This window comes from Panthera onca, chromosome A2, assembly GCF_046562875.1.
Source record: "Panthera onca isolate mPanOnc1 chromosome A2, mPanOnc1 haplotype 2, whole genome shotgun sequence".
NCBI classification, from domain to species: Eukaryota; Metazoa; Chordata; class Mammalia; order Carnivora; family Felidae; genus Panthera; species Panthera onca.
Window position 1 is genome coordinate 34308820 of NC_138340.1, and position 26234 is coordinate 34335053.

Here is a 26234-nt window from a genome sequence, read left to right on the forward strand (position 1 = left end):
TTAAAGCGCACCATGTGTTGATTTGATCAACTTCTATGTTGCAAAATGATTACCAACATAGCCTCAGCCTATAGCTCCATCATGTCACGTAACGACCATTTTCTTTTTTGCGGTGAGAACATTTACAATGTACTCTCTTACCGACTTTCAAGTATGCTCTATAGTATTATTAAATTATAATCATCGTGCTATACTTTAGATCCCCAGAATGTGTTCATCTTATCGAAGTTTATACTGTTTGACCCATATCTCCCCCTTTTCCCCACCCTCAACCCCCAGTAACCACCATTTTCATCTCTGTTTCTATAAATTTGGCTTTTTTAGATCCCACGTATCAGAGTTACCATACGGTATTTGTCTAACAAATACATTTTTGTTTTTTATTTTTATCTTGAAACTATCTCAAATATCCAAGAGTTACAAGTACTGTAGGAGTTTTTGTTTGTTTGTTTGTTTGTTTTCTTGAGTCATTTGGGAATAAATTGCTGGCCTGATACCCTTGGCCCCAGAGTTTATTTCCCACAAGTGAGGACATTCCCCTATATAATAATACCCACACAGAATTGGGGAATTGATAATGATTTATACTACCATGTAATCTTCAAACCCTATTCAAGTTCCTCCAATTATCCCAATATTGTCCATCATAGTAAAAACGATCCAGAAAAGAATAAAACATTGTATCTAGTCATAGTGTCTTTTTGATCTCTTTTAGTCTGGAAATAGTTCCTCCGTACTTTTTACAACTTTCTTGACTTTGACACTTTCAAAGATGACACAACAGTTCTTCTGTCGACCTCCCCTCAGTTTGCCTTCGTCTCATGTTCCCTCAAGTTTAGACTGAGGTTCTGCATCTTGGCAGGATCGAGGCTATGTTGTTCCACTGCATCCCATCAGACATCACATGACTTCCATTTATCCCATCACAGACGATATTCACTTTGACCTCTTGGATAAGGTGGTTTCTACCAGGTTTATCCACAGTAAAGTTTCTCTTTTTCTCTTAGTAATTTTTAAATATTTGGCAGAGGTACTTCAAATCATATAAATATCTGATTCTTCATCATACTGTCAATTTATTCTTTCATTTTTTTCAATATTGTACTAGGTTTCCTGTTTTACTCAACGGGTTATAATCTGTTTTTGACATTTACTTTGTCCCCAGTTTGGCCAACAAGAGTACTTTTGAGCTGACATGCCCCCATCACTCTTTGTGCACTTTCTTGCTTTCTGGCCAACAAGATACCCCAAGTTCATCTTCTACTTTGCCTGCCCTAGCCTTGGAATCAGGCACCTCTGTAAGAAGCCCTGATTCTTGTTAGTAGAGAATGATATTTATAAGTCAAGATTTGGGGGCCAGCTGTGTTCACTGCTAGTGAACTGTAGTATTTCATTTTCAAGAATTCCCAGTGGAGGGAGTTGGGGAACACACACACACACACACACCCCATACACAAATTCATATGTGTGTCAATAAACATGTGCATATACATACAAATATACACATACTTACAACCATCATTCTATTTTAATATGTGTAGAGTTACTTCTATGTATATAAGTCTATATATCAATTTTTAGATCTATACATTGAGATCTATGAATTCAACTAATATATTTAATTTCATGCTAACATCCTACGATTCATTGGCTCTGTCAACAGGCTGCTTCTTTGCAAGGATCCCTTCTCATCCCACTGGGGCTTCACCTCTTGTGCCATTCATGTCACACCCACGAACGCCACCCACATTTCAGTCATAATCAAGGAAATAGCAAGAAAGCCTTCATTACACACGTGTAAACAACGAAGTAACACATCCACCTAATTAAAATGTGGGCAACTCCAAGGGCCTCAATGTCCCGCCACCAATCCCACTTGTGTGCATGTACAAACACATACACACAAACCTCCTCTCATTTACACACAGATGAGATGATACTGTGTTAACTGCTCTGCCTTTTTTTCTTTCCCATTGAATACATCTTGCAGGTGTTTATATGGCAACACAACACATTTACTTTTATTACTCACTTAACAATTTTGTTTGAATTAAGAATGGGTATCAGTCATTTACTGATGGGCATTTAGGCTGTTTCTGTGCTTCTAGTGAACAATGCTGCTGTGTAGTCCATGTAGGGTACCTTTGGGTATGTATCTATTCACATTTTTTTTTTTTTAACATTTATTCATTTTTTTTGAGAGAGACAGAGAGAGACCATACGAGTGGGGGAAGGACAGACAGGAAGACACAGAATCCGAAGCAGGCTCCAGGCTCTGAGCTGTCAGCACAGAGCCTGACACGGGGCTCCAACTCAAGAACAGTGAAATCATGACCTGAGCTGAAGTTAGACACTTAACTGACTGAGCCACCCAGGAGCCCCTATTCGTATTTTCAATATTTAAAACTTTAGTCCTAAAATCAAGTAGTTCAAACAAACAAGAATGTGAAATGCAGGTTATTTAAAAGTCCTTGTATCATATCTTAACCATAAATTAGATTTGTTCCAGAGAACATGAGGTTAAAAGGTTAAAAAAAAAAAAAAAATGTTAAAACCATTTTGTCCAAACACTAGATTCTACCTAAATCCCTCTTTAGAAAAGGTGAAGGAAACTTGATGGGGAAAGTCAAAGCAGTTCAATGACGAAGTGAGTGCTAGCACCAGTAAGTCCAAACTGGGCTCCACCTGAGAGTAAACACCATGGCAAAATCTCAAACTCCAAGAGGTGACCCTGTCACTACCTGGTTTAGTGTCCCCTGCAGTTCTACCTGGTACTACATTGCTTACATTCACCAGCCTTTAAATTCCCTGATGTACAGTTTACTCATGGACATAAGTGGGACCCTGAAACTGAAATCAAGTTAAACTTTTTGCTCCTGTTCTATTTGTCTTCCAGCATTAAATCAATGACTTTGTTTTCGGCACTTAATTATCTTTATCATCCCCAAATACATCACATGTAATGAAAGACGAGATCAATAAGGAAGAGGAAGATCAATAAAGATAAAACTGAGAACAGGACCTTAAAGACGAAGCCACCCAGGGAAGTGGATAAAAAAAACAGAGCAGAACAAAACAAGGTAAAAGTGGTTCAAAAGGGCAAATTACCTTGTAAGAATTTAGAGAAAGGCTGCAAAGGTACGGAAATTCAACAGATAAATTGGGGGCTTACAGAAGTATATAAATTTCTCAGCTAAGCTTGAGAATAAGAAAAACTTGGCAACATCAGGGAAAAAGCAAAAAGCAAAAGTTGTGGCTTGTTCTCCTCCTCAACTTTAAATATTTATGTGTCAAGTTATTTCCCACTACATCTTCCTCAATCTCAAACTGAGCAGTTATATTTGAATTGCATTAATTAACCATTATTTTAAATCATACTATTAACATATGCACTGCTATTAAGACATTATTTGAAATCATCATTTTGCATTATTTGTTCGTCACAGCTTTTTTCAACTCAATACAGAGGAAAGAAATAACACAGGCATAAAACACAAAGTATATCCCCACAAGAAAAAAGGCCCATTGCAGTAAAACAACTACTTAACACATTAAACTAAATTACCGTGGTCTTTCAACTTATCAAAAAGAGATATGTCAATTTTCTAAAAGCTTTTAATGCAAATCTGAAGTTCATCCTTTATGTCTCCTATCAGACACGAGCAACCTGTAAGAATTTTTAAGTAATTTTTTTTGTACAACTCTAAAATATACCAACTCAAGAGTCTGATGATTCTGGAGATGGAAAAAGCCTCAGAGGACTGCACTATTCCTGATGGTTTCCTTCCCCCCGGCCCACACATTCATAACGAGTTCCTTTAGTAGACATTCCTTCAAGTACCCCAATTCTAATGTGCCATCTGTTTCTTCCTGAAACCCTTGCTGATACAGAATGTGAATGTGGAATATTCTTTCAGGAAGCTTGGCTATACAGGGAAAGGCAGTAGTAGGTGTAAGTAGTGAAAATAACAGGGTGAAGTCATTTCTTCATTCTTTCAATCTATTAGAGCATGTGTGCATCTTATTATGTTAGAGTACAAAAACCTAAAACCTTATTTTTAAAAATTCCTACAATGACATGCAGCTCTAGCAGTACTTATCATGATTAGGACTAGGTCTCTAGGTTGAAAGGTCCAAGAGAATGGGGTAAACCCTGAATTTCTGTCCCTGGAAATTACTAAAGCAGGTGTTTGTTCCCTGAGCATTATATAGTTCCTATGGAGGTAAGCATCCTCCTGCCTTAGCTGAGCCAAAGAGAACTTTTGATGAGTTTCCCAACGCCTCAGAGACTACACACCCCACAGCTACTCCTCCAGAGCCCTCCACTAGGAATTCATCGTGCCTCAGGCACCAGAATATTCAGACCTGGCAGCCTTTCTCCTTTTCCCGATAGCTAAAATCCACTTCTTACCATGTCTGGCCAACACAACCAAAATGGATGCTCAGTGGACTCCTGATGGATTGGAAGAACATGCTTCATCTTCCTCCAGTCCATCTTCCAGAGATTCCCAAGAAATACAATTCTAATTAGACCCTGATCACATCACCCTCTGGTACTGAATCAACTTTCATTGACTTTAAGATAAAACCGAAGTATGAAATAAATCACAATCCTGCCTTCAGCTCTCTTTCCATTCTACCTTCAGTCACTCACTGTCCTCGCTCACCAACAGCCTGTCTATATTCCAACTTCACAGAGCTACTGATCATCCCTGAATACCCAGGTAACAGAATAAAGTAAAATCAATGCGTGTCTAAGATGTGTCACTCACTGTGTCAGCAGTTTGGTATAGATCTCATTTAATCCCACAACCAACCACAAGACTGAGGCTCAAGCACATTACGTAGCTTACCCAAGGGTTGAGAGTCAGTAAGTGCTCAAGAGGTTGCTCACTGGGGTCCAGTCCTTCTGACACTGTGTGACCTCCAAGGTTCAGAGCTACCACAGGCAAAGCTTTCCCCATCAGAATGGTCTTTTCTACCTTCTCCACCTGGTAGAACCCTCTGCTTCCTCAAAGTCAAGCCTCAATTTTCATCTCCTCTGATTTCCTCCATGGGTATACTAAACAGGTTGGTCCATTCTCTCCCTCGGACCCCACAGCAATTTCATCACCTCCTATCACGGTTCTTATCTCACACCTTCCATGCTACCTTCATTTGTCACAGACTCTAGTTGCTAATTCCAAGGCGATTTGGCGAACAAGGGCTGTTGGTATGTTAATCATCTTTGATTCTCTGATCTTGCAAGGCCTGATGCTTATCGATATCTGAGTAAGAAAGAAAGGAAAGAAGAAGGTAGAGTCCAATCATCATCTCTGGATACACACGGAATGGAAAAAAATATGCTTTGCTTGGTAGCAAAGTTTCTAACCATATACTATTTAGTCATGCCAAATAATGGGATAAGTCATTGTGCATGATATTGGAAATAAGAGTTTGGCTAAAACGTCAATGAAAAATAACATTTAATGATACTACTACTAAAAATAATGGCAAAAAGTACATCATGCCATATGGTTTTGGGATACTGACTCAGTTTTCCAAAATTGACCCAGAACACAGAACTCCCTGAATTAAGGTCAGGAGGCATGGCAGAAAGATGAATTATTTTTATATAAGGGAAATGATAAAAGATGACAAACTTGTTAAACAGAAGACTAGAGGATTAACCATTTGTAATCAAAAGTGACTTCTCCAAGTCTCTAAAGTTCAAATAGGAATCTTAAAAGTTGGATTTTCATGTTCTATTTTATCTTTATTGTGGCTGAGATTAATAAAAGTTAGCAGAATATAATAATTAGGGTCTAAAATTCTTATTTTCAGTGCTCTAATCTAAAATTAAGAGGAAAAATGTAATCAAATATTTTAACACCTGTGTATTAGAAATACAAGGTGTACAGTATTAATAAATTCTCACTTAAGAGATGTGAAATCCAAGGATTTCTTTCTAGGTGAAGGTAGAGCAAAATACATTTACTATCCTCAACACACATGAGCCATGGTTTTAACAAAATTCCTTCAGTTTTGCCTGTGTACATTTGTATGAAATACTACAGTGCTGAGAAGCTAATTAATGTCAAGTCAAAACATTAAAATGGTAATCATTACAAGGATGTAATATTCAAATTTCAGTACTCTGTCTTTCCACTGATTGCATTAAGCATGAAATAGAAACAATTCTCAGAAATAGCACAACTGTCAATTTTAGAAATTTATCAACAGTGGCCCAGTAGTTAGAAAAAGGGAATGGCCTTGACCACAACACAAGGTCCATGTGAGGTAATAATTTTTAAAGTCATTTTGTGCTGAATTAAAGAGTAAGAGAATCCAGGAGGATTATTTTAGTCTTTCATATACTTAATTAATTTCAAGAATCTTCTTCTTAAAAGTAACCAGCTGCAAAACCAGCATATTTTTACTGAGACACTAAGTCCCTGAGCTGCTTACCATAAAATGAATGAGTTTGGAATATATCAAAGAAGATGGGAAAGTGTTTTATCCAAGCAGAGTTCAGAACCTGTGTATAAGGAACACGGCTTCTGACTCTAAGGCACTGGCATATATGCAATGATTATAAAATAAGTATATTCAGGATGGCGGGTGACCTCAAGTTACTAATTTTGTTCACTAAGACTAAACAAAACACTTGGTTTTAGAGGTAATGCCAAAAAACTGTTACTACATAGTGAATGCTCCATTTTGGGAAGACAGCTGTTGCACGTTATTATATTAGAAATGAACTTGAGGAGATTCAACCAAAACAGACTGTGGGTCAACAGTTCTTATTTCTAAACCTAAAAGGAAGGTCATTATTTTACATGCTACTCACACATTCCTTTCCATAGATTACCCAAAATCAGTATTGAACTTCACAACAAAATTCTACAGCCATCTTCTTTAAGAAAGAACAATCAGGAGCCTCAAATTAGTGTTTCAAAATATATGAAGTGAAACAAGTTTGCCTGATTGTTTATGTTTCTAGTTCATTGTTTACTGTTCATTTAATTCCTATTTCTCGGAGTGCTCTTCCCTTCCCATCGCTCTTCTGAGCATTTCCTCAGGATTCAGGAAGTGAGCTGGGACAGAGAAGAGAACAAGACAAATTCTATCTCTGGTCTCACGTAACTTACAGTCTAATGGAAAACACAGATAGGAAGTCGTGTCTGCACAAAAATACACTTCTTCCCTACAGGATGGTGAAATGGAAAACTCTCAAGGTTTGGAACCAGGCCACCAAAAATCAGATCCTGCCTATTGGTGAGCCTGTGACCACATTTTAGCCTCTTTATTTTTTAGCAAAATAGGGATTGTGAAAGCGACCATAGAGAATTCTTCCTAAGACTAACTGGATAATGTCTGGACAAGGCCTGACAGTTTCAATAGGCATTCAAATCATTCCTCTTTCCTCCATTATTTGCATTTGCCCTAATTTTCCATTCACCTATTACTGGTAACAAGATTCGACAGTGAAAAACCCTTTTCCTCTACCAAATTTAAGAATTTATTTAACAAAAATGTTCACTTCAAAACAAAAGCTAAAATCATTTTCCTAGTTAATGAAGACGTTATCTATATATTGAGATTAAGTGTATCCTGAATTTTGTTATCCAGTTCCTAGCCTATTTTCAGCGTTCATCCAATTTCCTTACAATTGAAAGCGTTAAAAAAAAAAAAAATAACATTTTCATTGCCTTAGGGAAAACTTGATTTTATATTCAGAACAACAAAGCTCACAGAAAGCAAAGAAAAAAGTACGTACACTCTGTGCTGTTTCCTCTTAGGTGTAAGAAAACCAAGCTTATGGAATTAAAATTATTTAGGTCTTTGCAATCAATATAAATTCGAACAAAGCTAATGCCGTTAAGGCAATTATCAGTAGTTTATGTGAGTAACAAAAATTATTTTTGCTTACAGTAAAATGAAATTAAATGTGTGTGAGTAAAATAAAATATTAATCTTCATTGGAAGTTTTCATGCATATTAAGATTTCTCTAGGGTTGTCTTTTAACTCTATTTTTAAGACATGAAGCAGGAGACTTAATCTTGCATGTGACGTTATGAAGAATGACAACCATACTCATTCTTACATCTCTTCAGGTACTGGTGGTGCCTTTTTAAATGCTGTAGACTGAGCTCTGAGCTTCTGAATTCATTACGGTTCATTTTAATATGACCTTCCTTGGAAGAAGGTTTAGAATTTTGCTTATCATCTAAAATTCTGATGAAAAGAATCCTGCTGCCTCCTTTTCTTGAGATAGCATGAAAGAAAACAGCTGTCTTAACTGCAGAATCATAGCACCCTGTTGTAGGAAGAGAACTTTAAAGAGGTAACTTATACCAATTATCTTATTACACTGATATGAGACAACTCTGGAGGTCTAAGGTCCTATTGCTTTTCTCTTTTAATTTCTTTTTAATGTTTGTTTATTTTTGAGACAGAGGGAGACAGAGTGCGAGTGGAGGAGGGGCAGAGAGAGAGGGAGACACAGAATCTGAAACAGGCTCCAGGCTCTGAGCTGTCAGCACAGAGGTTAATGCGGGGCTCAAACCCATGAACCAGGAGATCATGACCTGCGCCGAAGTCGGACGCTTAACCGACGGGGCCACCCAGGTGCCTCCCTATTGCTTTTTTTTTTTTTTTTTTTTTTTTTAAGTTTATTTATTTTGAGAGGGAGTGAGGGAGAGAGTGAGAATCCCAAGCAGGCTCCACACTGCCAGGGCAGAGACTGAGGTGGGGTCAAACCCACAAACTGTGAGATTATGACCCAAGTAGAACCCAAGAGTTACATGCTTCACCGACTGAGCCACCCAGGCACCCCTAAGGTCCAATATCAAGTAGTGTCTGAGCCAAGACTGGAGCTTCCTCTGTGGTCCATATATGGGGATGGCTCTGAAGGTGTGGCTCACACAGGTGCTGTGTGAGGGTCCACATCTGTTTATTTATTTCTTCTGCATACTGAGTGCCAACTGGGCACTTCACAATGTCTGCTATACTGAAGGGTGGGAGGGACGATCTTCCCACTGATCTCAAATTGTTCTGAATCCAAGTTTTAGGGTTCACACATGTGCTGCTAGCATTCTGTGAACACGTTCTAAAACTATTTTAACACCACAACTAAAGGAACAAATCACACGAACAACTCAATGTTTTATATACCAAATTTGAATACATTAGAAGCCTCCGGTACCTAACTGTTCGCTGCTAAACTGACTGGCTTTTCCGCAGGCCTTAGAATAAAGCCAGGTCACAAAGCAAATGACATCAAGGACCGAGGAACTAATGGGACGTCTATGAGGAACTGGAGGGTGCAGCCCCATCTAAACCAGGCAGCTGAGTGGTAGCTGAGGCAATAAAGACCCAAAGTTGACACCTCTTAATTCTTTCCAGTCATGAAAGAAGACCTTATCTTTATGAAATAAGAAAACAGGAAAAATTCAGTTAAGGATCCAACCCGTCACTGCCTTCATTATCACTTGCTCTAATTAACTCAAGTTACTAACCACAAGGTAAAAAAGGCCCATCAAATGACAGAGGACTAGCACAACATTAGGAGCCAGAAAGTCCTGGGTCTGAATGCCTCTTTCTTCATCTAGGAGTCGCTTGACCACTTGCAAGTACGTAACTCAAAAGAGAAATCAATCTGCACATGTCAAGTAAAGAATAACAATACCACCTCGTGAACTGAATGCAAATTCAGTAAGATAAGGCACACAGATATTGTGAACAGTGCCATGCATTCAATAAACCGCTATTATTACCATGATCATCGTTATTTTGAGACTGCTTCTTCACAGGCATACTGAATCGAGTCAATGCTCTAAAACCCCACACAGCAAACAGATGAACCCATTCTACGTGGAAAAACAAACACCTCAAATGAATTCATGTCTATCTTTGTTGTTTGATACAAACATACTGAACGGTTTTATAAAAGAATTTAATCCTTTCCACGTACTTAAAAGTGAAAAATTGTTTTTGTAAATACAATATGCACAGAAGATAAAAAGACAATAGAGGTGCAGGAAATTATAGGAGATCCACCCTGACTTAGATGATTGAGTATCGTTCCCAGCTGTAATTGTTTACATAGTAATAAGCATCACTTGGCCGAATTCTTGAACCCGCAAGCGATACTGGCCCTATTGAAATAAAATCTCTAAAGGCTATCATTTTTAGATGATCTTTTCTGGAGACATTTGCGTGTGACCTTTAAATTTTCCTCACTATCAAACTGCGATAATTTGGGGAAGCTTTTCTTCCCGCACCAAACTACAGATGACCATCTGTTTCAACGATGTTGTTCAATAAAGTTGTTCCCGTCTGTAAGAAGTGACATTTGTTAACAGGAGAATCTCCATAGCACCATTTGAATTTTCAGTTACTTCTAGACAGGCCCAATCATTGTCATGGAGAGTAATTAAAAAAGGCACTACTGCATCTCACGGCAGTCACACGAAGTCAACAAAGGAAAATGAGGTGAATGATTCAAAAATAACTTTTTAAAAAAGCTATTACAAATGTAAGCTGGTGCATAAAATACTTAATTATAAGTTAACTGTGCCGCTTTAAAATGATTGAAAAAATGCATTCAAAAGGTAAGGATTTTACATAGTGCTTCTTAAGGCGCGCTTCCTAAATAAATGCACGTATGTATCAACAATCATCACAGCAATTATACAGACATAAACCCTTTCCTTTGCAAGGGTCAGAGGCAAGGAAACCGACCTTCAGAGACTTGAATGACACACACCCACACACGCGCAACCGCAGAAGAATATCAAGACTCCAGTAAGGTGAAAATGGGAAGTCAGGGGCTCCTCTGTACCTATAAACAGGAACAACGGCTATATTCTCATTATTTCCCCCAAGGAAGTTCCGAAGTACAGAACATCGTCTTTTCCCTCAAAATGTCCCCTCAAACTGGTTAGTTCAAAAACTGCCCTGGAACTTCCTGACTTCATTTTTGTCCAACCTCATGCTTATTGTCCTACCTCATACTTACTGTATAAAAGAACAGATTTCTGAAAAGCCGGACAACATAAACCATAGACAAGATTCTACAAAAGGATCCTACACTATACCGTCAAATGCAAGACTCTGAAACTGAAATGGATTCCAAGAAATTGATATTCACACATGTGGATCTGAAATCCACCTTGGTTTAGTTTCATTTCTCGAAGCAAAGGAGTATTAAACCCCATTTTCCAAAAGATCAAGGCGTGGCCACATTTCACAAGAGGTGGAAAACGCCTGGGGATGAGGAACCTTTACTGTAACACAAAGAACACATCTCGTAAAAGACAACTAGATTCGTAGTGCGCAGAAAAGACACTTGTCAGAACACTGAAAAGAGCGTCACCTTTAAGCCGAGCAGCGCTAGGTGGCAGAGGAGAGTCGACCAGGCGTCCAGGCTCTCCAGACCGCTCTGGCTGGAGCTGCTTTCCAGCTTTGAAAGAGAAGCCTTTAGGCTGGCTTGAGTTCCAACAGCGGCCTCTTCTCTAGGGGAAAACCGCTCTGAGCTAAATAGAACTCTTTGGAACGTTCACCACAATTTATTGGAGTGGCTGGATTACGTCCGCGTTGAAGGGACCTACCTGGACAGCCGTGTTCTCCTGTCTAGCAGATCACCTTCACGATGCAACCCCACATCAATAAGAGAAAGACGCAGAGGGGGCGGCCGGGGACTCCTCTCACCCACAAAACAGGAGCTGAATTACTACCAAAGCTGAATCTTGGGAGGAAGTGCTGAGACGGGGCCTGCTTCCTGGCATGCTACCGGCTGAAACTGGTTTAGGTTGAAACCTCCCTAAAAGGCTTGATTGGAAGGTCCACATGGGGGAGGCACGCAGGAACAGGTGTGTGCTTGCATGCGTAGCTCTCATCATCGTTTGATGGTGTTTACAAAACTGGGAGAAGACGTTCTTCTAGGAATCGAGCCTTGGGAGCCACCCAACCGTCTAAGCCTCATTTACTTTGTTTCAAAAGGAAGATAATAACAGTGCCTATTTAAAGGTCGTTGTGAGGCGTAAATGAGATGGGTGGTCCATGAAAAGTGCTTTGTAAATAAAGTCCTCAGTAAACGGTAGCTATCCATATTGCCACCCTCAAACAAGACAAGCAATGGGAAGGGTTTATAAAACAAAGAACAGCCATCATTATCATCCTCGTTGTTATTACCACTCTCCTTATGCTCTCTCTGTTTCTCTCTGTTCCCGCCAAACCGGGTGACTTGGTAGTACCCTATAATTCCTCTCCTTTCTCGTGTCTAGAGCAGAATTCACAGCTCTTGGTATGGAGTTACACATATAAGTGATGATACTGAAATCTGTCTCTGCTGTTAACCATCTACGGAACTTTGGGCGACTGGTCTCATCTCTCTGAGCCTCAGTTTCCCCACCAGAAAAACAAGGATAGTAATAGGCCTTTCCTCCATAGGTTACCTATGAGAATGAGACACCATACTGTCTGATGCAGGGTGACAGTTCACCAGATGCTAGCTCCTTCTAGCAGTATTATTACTATTCATTTGCCTTGGCATACTCCCCGCACCTAAAACTTAATTCCTTTAAGGCTCAGTTTTTTTTTTTTTTTTTTAACGTTTATTTATTTTTGAGACAGAGAGAGAGAGACAGAGCATGAACAGGGGAGGAGCAGAGAGAGAGGGAGACACAGAATCTGAAACAGGCTCCAGGCTCTGAGCTGTCAGCACAGAGGTTAATGCGGGGCTCAAACCCATGAACCAGGAGATCATGACCTGCGCTGAAGTCGGACGCTTAACCGACCAAGCCACCCAGGCGCCCCAAGGCTCAGTTTTAACATCTCCTCCATTCATCCACATACTCTCTCAGGTGACCTATATTCTGTGTCTCTTTGATACTCTGGGGACTTAAGTACCAAAAGGCTTAGCTCCTGGTATCAAGAGATCCTACCAGGGGAGCAAAAACAAGTCAGATGTACAATGTTCTTAGTGCAATGAAGAATGTGAAGTGGCCAAAGAAGCGTTTATTTTAAAGACAGTGTTAATTTCACTTAGGAAGACTGTAGGAAAAGAGACTACGTGCACCATCATGATTAGAAGCATGGAGTTTTGTGTTACAGTGCTCTGAGTCCAGTCTCAGCTTCGCCATTTGTTCCCTGGATAACTTTGGAGAAGTTATAATATTGTCACTGAGGCTCAGTGTATTCTTCTGTAAAACAGGGATAATCATAGGACCTATATAATCATGGGTAAAGTGAAGGTCATACATGCAAATCTGGTTAAAGTACTACAAAAGTTTCAATATAGGTTCGTTCATATTAGCAGTAATCATATCAACATAAGTAATACCATCATCAAGTCTTAGTGATGGAAACACTGAATGTGCTTCTCGAATTAAAGAGCGGTATTTGAATACAAGGCTGGGGAAAGGCAATGAGGCAAGAAGAAAAACTTGGAAGGGAGAAAGAAGGGGAAGTTTGGAGGAACCAGAAAGTAGTTCACGTTGGCCTCATTAAGCACGAAATGTGTACTTAGAGGAACTCTCTGTCCTGGGTTGCCTGGGGCTGATGAGTTCACCAGAGAAGCAGTTACTTTCAATACTAAAACTGGGTAACTTCTGGGAAAATTGGGGTGAGTTGATCACTCTACACTTAGAGGATTGTAGCCCAGCAAACAAGGGTCTTGAAGGACATGTGAAGGGGTTTAGGCTCTATTTATACGAAACAGGGAACACGTGAAAGTTCTTCAGTAAGGGAGTAACTGATCAGAAGTGCAGAAGCCTGTGCCAGGCAGCCCGCACAAGGAAGACTCGGTCCCTCTTTTCTTCCAGATCAGTTTGCTCCTCCCTGCTCTTCTCATAGGATTTTATTTGTCCTCTAGCAATTAATCACATGTTGCACATGTTGTCTGTGTTATATATTTGTGTGTGTCCTCATACTCTCACAATATACTTTACTTGCTACCAGGATTGAGTATTTACTATTTTCTCCTCATGCTACCCTATACATAGCACAATATGCATTGAATTAAGTTGATTAAAATCGATGATTCTATGCAATACAATATTGACATTTGCTATTCATCTCAGTTCAAAATCGAACATCAGTTTTTTGTGCACCTAGTAATGATTCTTCATGGGACATAAAGTCAGTCTATTAAAATACTGACTGGCAAATACACACACAAAATAATTTTCTGTGAAATGTAAGGGAGTATTCTCCCCCTCCCATTAAAATTAAAAAAAAATTTTTTACATTTTATTTATTTTTGAGAGAGAGAGAGAGAGCACAAGTTGGGGAGGGGCAAAGGGAGAGGGAGACAGAGAATCGGAAACAGGCTCCAGGCTCTGAGCTGTCAGCACAGAGCCTGATGCGGGTCTCGAACTCACAAACCACGAGATCATGACCTGAAAAGAAGCCGGACGCTTAACCGACTGAGCCACCCGGGTGCCCCTCCCATTAAAATTTTAAATTGAAGACATTTTTCTTATTCATTCATTCATTCATTCACTCAACCAGCAAATGTAGCTTAGTAGTACTATGTGTTTGTTCCTGTCCTGGAACCCAAGATACAGGTAAAAAATTGAGGTTCCCCACCATATGGGGTGGCCAGTCAAATTCCTGTAAGGCAGAGCACCAGGGTAGAGTTGCCATGCAAAGTTCAAAATAGCTTAAGGTCATCCTCAAATGCTTAAATATCCCCTTTAGAAAAGTATGTTTTAAGTACTATCAAATCAACAAATGAAGTTAAAAGCATTTGCTCCTATGCATTAGTGACTTTGGAGAAAACCAAGATATATTAGCTAGTGGGAAAATATAGCATGGTGGCTTTAAGGCAGGTGTTCTAGGGTCAGAAAGACATGGGTTCCGATCTCAGCTGAATATCTCATTTCCTTACCTTGACTACCTTTACTGGCGAAACAGGGGCTTCTTTGTAGCCATTTCGTTCACTCATGTATTCATGTATTCAATCACAGAGTTTATAATCATTGCGCTGACCAAGCTTTGAAATTATGTGATTCTTGATCAATTTGGGGTTTCTGGGTAGGTTGGGTTGGGTTCCTGGCAGGCAGACTCTGAGTGGAGGTAAGCATTTGGGAACTTTATGAAGGAATGACATCAGGATCAAGACCTAAAGGGGAAGGGAAGGGTTCAGTCCCAACAAAGGTACCAGTTGACCCCACAGGATGCTCTTTTAGGACATCCAATGTTCGGGCTTTAAGATCCCTGTTTTAACCAGTTCTTGGAGGGAAGTTGCCTGGTCTTGAGTAGGGGCAGCTCTTTTCAGATGAGGCACTCTCCCAAGAGACACTGAGAGGCCTCTCAGCCCATTTCACTGCCAGCAAGTGGGTGAATAAGGTCCTAAAGGGGGGGGGGGACTCGGCAGCATAGCACCCCATCCGCTACATAATTGTCAAGATTGCAGATGTTGTACATAGAGTGAAAGTTTATATTTTAAGTGACAACTTCAAAATTATATACATGGTTACCTTACCGTGTACGTTTCCTACTGCTCCCATTTTGCCACCTTTAGCTAATTCTTAATTTCTCATCTTCTTAATGGTGTCTGTCTTGTAGCATTCTGGTGAAGATTAAAAATCATATAATGTATGTAAGGTGCTTTGCAAACTTCCTGGCACTCAGCAAATGTCTGGTATGTGTTAGCTGTTTTTATTAAGAGAAGGTCTAGGAATACAGAAGGACTCAGTAATAAGTGAAAAAAAGGAAACTATGTCAGAATTCTAAAACTTACAGACTGACTTAAAGCACTGAGCCTGTCACTGGCAAAGTTTACATTATGGTATTTGACTAGTGGGTGTCTCAGTCTGGTTTTATGTCAACATTAAATAAAGGTTTGGGTTTCGGCACCTCGTGGGAAGTCTCAGCTAGACTGTTAACATTCTTCGGTCCCTCTTATGAGTAGGGAATTTGAGAATGTTAGAACTACACTCTGTCCGTTTGGGAAATGAACAAGTAAACAGTGATGACAAGGGAAGGATACAAACAAGATATAATAAAGGATCTAAGTTCCAGATACAGGGTATTTATCTCCCAACTAGGTTGTCACATGAACCAAATTTTTAATATTGATAATCTCGCTTGAATCCTTAGAACATGAGTTCTCTTAGGCAGACACTGAATTTCTGTAATTGCTTTTTAATTTACTGAACATAGTATCAGCATTAATGGACAGATAAGAATGTTCCTCTTGCCTGTCTTCCTAAGGAGAATGGTTATTTGTTCAATATGTTTCATGTACCTATTTGTAAAAATAGATCCAAAACAGACTTCCTACTGTTGCCCTGCTTCCTTCCCAACCCCTAAAATAGGGTTCAAACGCTTTTTGGGGGATGAGGAATCCTATTCTGATTTTGTCTCATTTTTCCTGTTTTGTTTTCACCTCCACCAATACCTAGTGGAATTCAGTGTGCACTCAATAAAATTTTGTGGAATGAGAGGTGCCTGGCTGGATCAGTTGTTAGAGCATGTGACTCTTAATCTCAGGGTTAGGTGTACAGTCTAATTTAAAAAATTAGTCTTGGGGGGGCTCAGTCGGTTAAGTGTCAGACTTCAGCTCCAATCATGATCTCAGTGTTGGTGAGTTCGAGCCCCGTATCCAGCTCCTTGCTGTCAGCACAAAGCCAGCTTCAGATCCTCTGTCCCCTCTGTCTCTCTACCCCTTCCCTGCTCGCTCTCTCTCTCAGAAATAAATAAACATTAAAAAATTTTTCAAAATGTATTGAATGAAAGAACGAATGAATTTCAGAGCTGGAAAAGACATTAGAGATAATAGAGTCCTCATTTTAAAAATGGACAGAGGCATATTCAGGAGTGTACGTGGCTGTCTGAGTCAGAGCAAGGACCCAGCTCTCACAACGCCCCAAACCCCCCGGCTCCCAAGCAAGACTCTTACTACCATAGCACACTGCACCTTCTGTGCTCTAAAAACCCATGTAAGTCTGCTCAGAGCATTGCTTGTCAGTCATTCTTACTCAGGGCATTCATTTCTTGAGATATTTGCTTCTCTAAAACTAGACATAAAACAAAGTATGCCTTCCTCATTATAGCCCATCACATAATGTTAACACATCCCAGGTACCTTCACACTTTTTTTTTCTTTCACATATTTGTGAAATTTCCTTTTATTTGTAGGATCTGCCAGATGCCTTCTTTAATCAATCCTCATCATTCTGAGGTTTCTCTTATCTAATTTATTCCACAAATTTGGAGTAGGTCTAGATGATACATCAGACACAGAAATAAGGATGGAAGCAGGATTGAAAGGTGTAAATCTGTAACAAATGTATTATAAAAACTATAGGGGCGCCTGGGTGGCGCAGTCGGTTAAGCGTCCGACTTCAGCCAGGTCACGATCTCACCGTCCGTGAGTTCGAGCCCCGCCTCAGGCTCTGGGCTGATGGCTCAGAGCCTGGAGCCTGTTTCCGATTCTGTGTCTCCCTCTCTCTCTGTCCCTCCCCCATTCATGCTCTGTCTCTCTCTGTCCCAAAAATAAATAAACGTTGAAAAAAAAAATTAAAAAAAAAAAAACAAAAAAAAAAACTATATAGTCATCATCAAAAGAGAAAAATGTTTTTTGAAAATTGTCCATGATCTCATCCCCCCTAACATAACAAAGATAATAGCATTCTGGCGAATTTCTTCATATTTTTTTCTTTGTTTTGAAGATTTTTAAAAAATGTTTATTTATTTTTGAGAGAGAGAGAAAGTGAGGAGTGGGGAAGAGAGAGGGAGACACAGAATCTGAAGCAGGCTCCACGTTCTGAGTTGTCAGCACAGAGCCCAATGCGGGACTTGAACTCACAAACCATGAGATCATGACCTGAGCTGAAGTTGGATGGTTAACCAACTGAGCCACCCAGGTGCCCCTAGTTTTGTTTTGTTTTGTTTTGTTTTGTTTTGTTTTGTTTTGTTTTCTTTTCTTTTCTTTTCTTTTCTTTTCTTTTGTTAGCCATAATTTCCCATAGGTATAAATCAGAGTGCACTGATATCTATAACTTCTACCTGTTCACTCAATGTTATATCATTAGTATATCCATGTTTTAACGTAGCCTTTATGACTACAATTTTCATTGATCGTGTAATGTTCCCTTTAATACATACATCACAACTGTTGGGGAGGAAGAATTTACTCTGTCTTTCAATGTCCTTCCAGCTGAACTTAGAATCACATTGACATGAGAAAGATTAATAGGAGAAAATCAAATTTAATAGTGGATGTATGGGGATCCACATAGACAAGGAAATTCCAAAGACAGTGAGGCAACATAATGCTTATATGCACTAAGAGAGGGTTACAGGTCAGAGAGGATACACAAGACACAAAGGCCATTAGCCGGAAGGTGTGAGGAGGTGTTTGGAAAACAGGTTGCTCTCTTACACAGATAAGTTTATTAAGTAAAGAGGAATCTCTCTATATAGCTCTCTGTTAATATGTCTCTCTCCCTGAGTGGGAGGTAAAGAGCTTTTCCTAAGTCTGCTGGGTTTGATTGTATTATTCAAATTATTCAAAATAATGTTCCTGCCAAAGTGGCTCATCTTGGGGCACCCTGCCCTTGGCCTTTACATAACTGATCTGTTTCCCTAAAGGTGGACCTGAATGCTTTTTCCAGTCATTTGATATTATAAATCAAGTAGGGATGAGTATTTTGGGTCACATAGCTTTTTCTATGTTTTGCTTTGTTCCCTTAGGACAAATTCCCAAAGTAGAATTACTGACTCCAAGAGAATGGACATTTTTATAACTCTTCAAGCATATATTGCCAAGTCCCCGGGTGGAAGGAGAGAATGTTGAATTTAATTAAATTAGGTAAGGGGCAGCAGTTGAGGTTTCCTGTGATCAGTATTTCCAGGCAGCCAATTAGGACTCCAATAGTGTGAACAGAGACGGTTGTTTTGAGCTTTTCAGCCCAGCCTATAGAGACTCATGAGAACTGTGTTGGGTCACAATTATTTCTTAGAAATATGCATTTGAAATTCTAGATGAACCTCAGTGTTGACTTTCCTTAGTCCTGTTTTTAATCTGTGACAATTGTCTAATAAGGAAACAGGAAAAGAAGGCTTTTTAGATTAACACGTTTTCATGTCATTCCTTCTAATCAGGTTAAAAAGGTTCCAAAGCTGAGACTTAAAGAGAGAGTATTAGCTCAGACATTCTTGTAACATTCAATCACGTGGTCAGAAGCCACTATGGTTTAGGAAGAGGCCCCTGGTCAAATAGGATCCTCAGGGGCCCTGATTTACCTCTCAATGCACACAGCAGTGAGATTGAAGGTTTGTTCTGTGCCCTTAAGTGGTTATGCTGAGGTGAAGCCCTTAGAAACACATTTCATTAGTCAGGAAAACACATCTGGTTGTTTGAATCAGTAGAAAGGGACCCCCAGCTATTCTTTAACTACACACCTAATGATTGAGTAAATAGACACTCTCTTACTGGCATGCTTATTCCTCAAAGCAAAGAAGACTTTATCAAGTCCCAGAGAGTGACTACACGTAGATGAAGAATTAGTAACACTTCTAGCATTTGTGCATGCTTCATAGTTTCACGGATATTTTCACGCAAGTAACCTTCACAAGAGCCTTGAGAGTTTAATGCTTTTCTCCTTCCCATTTTCCAGATGAAACAGTGAAGGCTCAGAAGCATCCATGATTTTCCTTCAATCATGAGGCCTGCAAGACACTAAATCATGACTAAAATTCCTGTCTCTGAGCCTAAATCCTGTAGGTGTATTGCCTCCATCACCACAAACACCAATCACAGAAATATATTAGGTGAATGTCAAAAATCCTGGCGCCATTTCAAAGAAAACTTCTGAGCATGAGAATTACAACCGATGGAAATAACAAAAATTTGGGTCAGAACATTCTCAGAGCCAAAGGCAGCAGAGAAAACTGGGGCAGCAAAATAACGTACTTCTCAATCACAGGTGCAGCTATCACTGAGGCCAAAGACGACATGGGGCTCAGACGACTTCATGCCCTAAAATACCTACACCTTTTCCATTCAAACAGCTTTTCCCCATGCCTAATTTCTAATTATCCGAAGACTGAGATGATACACTTGACCTCACAAGCCAAGATTTCATCATTGCATACATTTTGTGCTCTCTTTAAGTCACCTGTGTGTCCTTTGTAATGCTCTTATAATTTTACGAGATCTCTATCGATTATTTGAGCCAGTCTTCATTCTAATCTGCCAACAAATCTGGATTATTACCCACATGAGGAAACTGAAGTCTGGACGGTTGTGACTTGCTCAAGATCCTGTATTCAGTCAAGGTAGAAGACAGGAAAAGAGTGGGCTTCCTACAGGTAAGGTGCTTTCTCCACCATAATTGAGGGAGAACCAACTTTTTCCTCTTTCTATCGTCCTTTCCAGACAATAAAACAGAAATTCCAGCTAATTGGAAAGGTTGAAACTACCAGCTTTTCAATACTTCTCATGAGAAAGAAATCAATGAGATGACAAAAACTGCCATCCACGATCTGTATTTTTCTGCTAAGAGACACTGATGAGTTCAACATTGCTCTGTTTCTGTGGCTTCACTCTCTCCGACTCCCTGAGCTTTTAAGACACAGCTCTCTCTTCTCCACATTTGAGGGGAAGCATTCAGAATTCCCTTTTGGCCATCTGTCCATTTTATGTTCTCTGATCAGGAGTGGCCAGGTAGAAAGCTGGTACCCTGTTTCTGTCTGCTTTCTATGCCAAATCTCAGTGTGTTTAGGATCCAGAGGAAGGGGAAGGTACGAATTAACTGCCTTCCTTAGGAACTTTAACAATGTCCAAATATTTACTTCCTATATATTTTGACCAACTTAATTCTTAGTTACATCTAGTAGAGGCTCTCTTAACAAACCTCCACTTAGCAACTTGCCAGATCAACTAATGCTCTCTAATCCAGGGTTTCTCAACCTCAGCACTATTGACATTTGGAGCCAGATAATTCTTTGTTGTGAAAGGCTGTTCTGAGCATGGTAGGACATTGAACAGCATTCCTGGCCTCCACCTACTAGATGCCAGTACCACTCCCTAAGTAGGGGCAGCCAAACATGTTTCCAGACATTGCTAAATGTCTCATGAAGGGCAAAATCACCTCTGGTCAAGAAGCACTGCTCTAAACCATCAGTGACACAGAATGCCTGATAAACAGGGCCTGCTGAGCCCTCCAAGTTAGAAGGTTCCCCTCTAAGATGCCCATGTCCTCCCCATCCCAGTAGTTGGTCTGTAGACTTAGCAAGTTTCAGTTTTATATTTCAAATATATTTACGTCAGTTGCACTGTTGTGATTTTATTTCACATGAATAGCACAGAATCCAATGAAATATGAGATCAAAATAAGAGACCTTTTATTTCTATTCTAAGTTGAATGATCAGAAAAGCCTCCATATGACAGAAACAAATTATATTTCTTCACCATATCCCTTTTCTCCAGGATGTACAACTAAACAATTCCCAGCTTCCCCTGCAGTTAGGGGGAATCCATGTGATTGAGTTTGTGCCAGTAGAAGGTGGGCAAAAACCATGCACACCATTTCTAAGTCTGGCACTTAAAACTCCACTTGCTCTCTCATACTGCACCTGCGAAGAATCAAGAAGAGGTCTCTGATGTCCTAACGTACAGGCTGGCAAACTTCTTTTGCACAGGGCCAGATTGTAAACACTTTCAGGTTCACATATTCTATTCTATGCTATGCTATGCTATGCTATGCTATGCTATGCTATGCTGTGCCATGCTATTCTATGCTATTCTATGCTATTCTATGCTATCCTATCCTATCCTATCCTATCTTATTTATTTAGAACAAGTGAGGGAATGCAGAGAGAGAGGAGAACAGAGGATCCCAAGTGGGCTCTGTACTGACAGCAAAAGAGCCTGATGCGGGGCTCGAACTCACAAACTGCAAGATCATGACCTGAGCTGAAGTTGGATATTTAATTGACTAGCCACCTAGGTGTCCCATATATTCTTTTTTTTTTTTTTAACAATCCTTTAAAACTGTAGAAACTGTGCTTAGCTTATAGACTGTACAAAACACACAATAGTCTGGATTTGGCTTATGGGTAGTAAAAAAAAAAAAAATCCAGTCAAATTAGGTATAGCCAAAACAACTGTAAAATATTACAGGGGACCATAAAAGCCTAGAATGATTCTGTATATAGTTGTTTCAAATCTCTTTAAGTTCTTATTCTACTTTAAAGAAATTGAAAAAGGAAACCATAGGCTTTGCCTTCCAGATACTGTGTAAGGAAGAAAAATAGTGCAGATTCCAACTAGGAGACTCAGTCCAAGGTGAGGCTCTGGTCTTACACCAGAAGACTGGTGAAAAGGAGGTTTATGCTTTGAATTCAAATTAAAGTTTAAACTCTGTATCACATTTGTATGACTCTCTATTTTAATAGACTTTTATTCAAGTATGAAGGCTTCTTTTTTAACTCTCTTTTGTGTGAAAACAGACTGAAAGGAGATGAGAGGAAAGCCTCAAAAGAAAGAGGACAGTACCACAATAGTGACGCCTCTGTTCTGGGTCTTGGCTTGCACATCAGCTCTCCCAGGAATTTATGATAATACAATTGTGGCAATGTTCTACATGCAGAAATGTTAGACTCTTTAAATGTTTGCTATACAGAGGTGTACAAAAAGAGCAGTTAGTATATTTAATATAAATGGACATGGGCCAGGAGTAAGAATAAGCTTAAGAACATTCAAAAAAAAAAAAAAGCCAGTCATCATTCACGTGAATGTGTCTACCTATTCTAATATACCTTAAGTTAAAAAACAGCCATTCATTGCATGGAAACCCTACACAGACTGGCTTTCAGATTTACAAAGTACTAACTATATAGCTAATAGCATCCTCTTTTCTGCAATTCCTATCAGCTATCACAACAAAGTGTTTCCAGTTGTCAGCGTGGGCTGCCATAATAAGAGGCCATGCCTGGCTTAAAAAACAGAAACTTATTTTCCCTCAGTTCTGGAGCCTGGTAAGTCCAAGATCAAGGGGACAATATGGATGGGTTTTGGTGAGAGCTTTCTTCCTGTCTTAGATGTGAGGAAACAATCCAGATTGGGAAAACAGAGTTGTATGAAGGGGAAAAAAAAGCATCAAAATATGATAAGTATGTAGGAATGTAAACAAACTTTGACCATATAAAGCAGTAATGGTAATGTGGGGTTTAAATTATGCCAAATAAAATTCCTCCAACTGTGCCATCTATATCAATAAGGAGATAAATGGAATTAAAATGTTTCTAAGGACCTTACCTTTTCTGGAATAAGGAAACAAGATTAACAGTAGACCATTATTAATCAATGATGTATCTTTTTTTTTTTTAATTTTTTTTTTTTTAACGTTTATTTGTTTTTGGGACAGAGAGAGACAGAGCATGAACAGGGGAGGGGCAGAGAGAGAGGGAGACACAGAATCTGAAACAGGCTCCAGGCTCTGAGCCATCAGCCCAGAGCCCGACGCGGGGCTCAAACTCACAGACTGCGAGATCGTGACCTGAGCTGAAGTCGAACGCTTAACTGACTGAGCCACCCAGGCGCCCCAATCAATGGTGTATCTTATCTGTGTTATAATAACTAAGATTATTACTAAAGAAAAGGAATAGTGCTTATAACTTCCAAACAAAGGGAGAAAATGGAATGATAAAAAATCCTTTATCAATTAAAAAAAAGAATAGAACATATAGGCTGGGAAAAAAATCTGATGCACATACAATAATGTTAATATTTAAATTAAATACACAGTAATTACATTAAATCTAGAACTAAATGTTCTATTTCAAAATTTTCAGACTTGATTATAAAATACGTGCTATTCATATTAAAATACATTGCAACTTAAATGTAAGGATACAGTAAGGTTGAAAATAAAAGGAGAAAAAGTTAGACTGTGTAAACACCAATAAAAAAACCGTTTCACTGTATTAATATCAGAAAAAATAGACTTTAGGATGAAAGGTGTTATTAAAATAAGGACTGTCACTTGGTAATGGAAAAAGTTGAATTTTCTAGAAAGATAAAATAATTCTTAATTAGTATGTACTCTAAAATATGGCCAAAAGGCCTATCAGTTGAATTTATTTAAAATGTATTTATTTATTTTTAAAAGTTTATTTATTTTGAGAGAGAGAGAGAGGGACCACAAGCAGATGAGAGGCAGAGAGAAGGAGAGACAGAATCTCAAGCAGGCTCTGGGCCATCAGCACAGAGCCTGATGTGGGGTTTGAACCCATGAACCGCAAGATCATGACCCGAGTTGAGACCAAGAGTCAGATGCTTAACTTACTGACCCACCCAGTCACCCCTATTTAAAATGTATTATATATCATATATCTGTATAATTAACGTATATATTTCTACAGGACAAAACATGGAGATTATTTGATGACAAACTATGCCAAAATAGGAGAGGATATTTAGTGTTTTATTCCTAGCTTTAATCCATGTCTTAACCTACTGAAGCTATTTGATTAATTTGTGTGGCAAGTAAAAATATAACATTTTATTTTTTACTTTTTGTTAGTTAACATATAGTGCAATCTTGGTTTCAGAAGTAGAATTCAGTGTTTCATCACTTATATACAACACCCAATACTCATCACAAGTGCCCTTCTTAATACCCATTACCCATGTAGCCCATCTCCCTCCATCATCCCTCAGTTTGTTCTCTATTGTTAAGTCTCTTGTGGTTTGTTTCCCTTTATTCTCTCCCCACCCTTGTCATATGCTCAGCTGTTTTGTTTCTTAAATTCAACGAGTGAAATCACATGATATTTGTCTTTCTGTGATTGACCAATTTCTCTTAGCATAATACATTCTGGCGCCATCCACATTGTTGCAAATGGCAAGATTTCATTTTTTTTTTTTCTTGAAGGCTGAGTAATATTCTATTGTATATGTGTACCAAATCTTATCCTTTTGTCAGTCGATGGACATTCGGGCTCTCTCTGTAGTTTGCCTATTGTTGATAATGTTGCTATAAACATTGGGTGCATGCACCCCTTCAAATTTGTATATTTTGTATCCTTTGGGTAAATACCCTAATAGTACAATTGTTGGATTGTAGGGTAGTTCTAATTTTAGTTTCTGAGGAACCTCCATACTGTTCTCCAGAGTGGCTGCACCAGTTTGCATTCCCACCAGCAGTGTAAGAGGGTTCCGCTTTTTCCGCATCCTCACCAACACCTCTTGTTTTCTTGTGTTGTTCATTTTAGCCATTCTGACGGTGTGAGGTGGTATCTCAGTGTGGTTTTGATTTGTATTTCCCTGATGATGAGTGATGTGGAGCATCTTTTCGTGTGTCAGTTGGCTATCTGGATGTCTTCTTTGTAAAAGTGTCTATTCATGACTTCTGCCCATTTCTTAATGGGGTTGTTACTTTTTTGGGTGTTGAATTTGATAAGTTCTTTACAGATTTTGGATACTAACCCTTTATCTGATATGCCATTTGCAAATACCTTCTCCCATTCCATAAGCTGCCTTTTAGTTTCGTTGATTGTTTCCTTCACTGTGAAGAAGCTTTTTATCTTGATGAAGTCCCAATAGTTCACGTTTGCTTTCATTTCCCTTGCCTTCGGCGACGGCAATGTGTCTAGTAAGAAGCTGCTGCAGCCAAGATCAGAAAGGTTGCTGCCTATGTTCTCCTCTAGATTTCGATGGTTTCCTGTCTCACATTTAGGTCTTTCGTCCATTTCGAATTTATTGTTGTATCATATTTCATTCCTTAATCTACCCACCCATTTCACACCGTTATTCACCATCTTGGGGTAGGGACGAGCTCAAAGGCATCTTCAGAGTTGTAAGGAAAGTTGAAATTGGGTTGAAAGTATAGAAGCAAAGGGCAGGCTGCCCCAAGATGGGCCACTTTGGCATGCAGATTATGCCAAGCTGAAAACAATCAAGGCCCAAAAGACTCAGGCAGAAACTTTGACTTCCCTCCCCTACTAACAACTGACTAAAAGAATTTTGATAGAGGACCTGTTCCAGGAAGAAAGCTATTGCCATAGATAACTGCATTATAATATAAACTAGATATGATAGGGAAGAAGTCAGCAAATCCTCTTTAATCAACATTCTTTCTATGCCCTCTTATTCCTGAGTGACTCAGCAAACATTTGTTTACCAAACATTTAGTCTTTTTCATCTTCTTGTGAATTGCATTCCTTCCCTTTGAAGTCCCAGGCCCCTACCCCTTTCTCCTTTGTTCAGGATGATGTGTATTCCTTATTTTC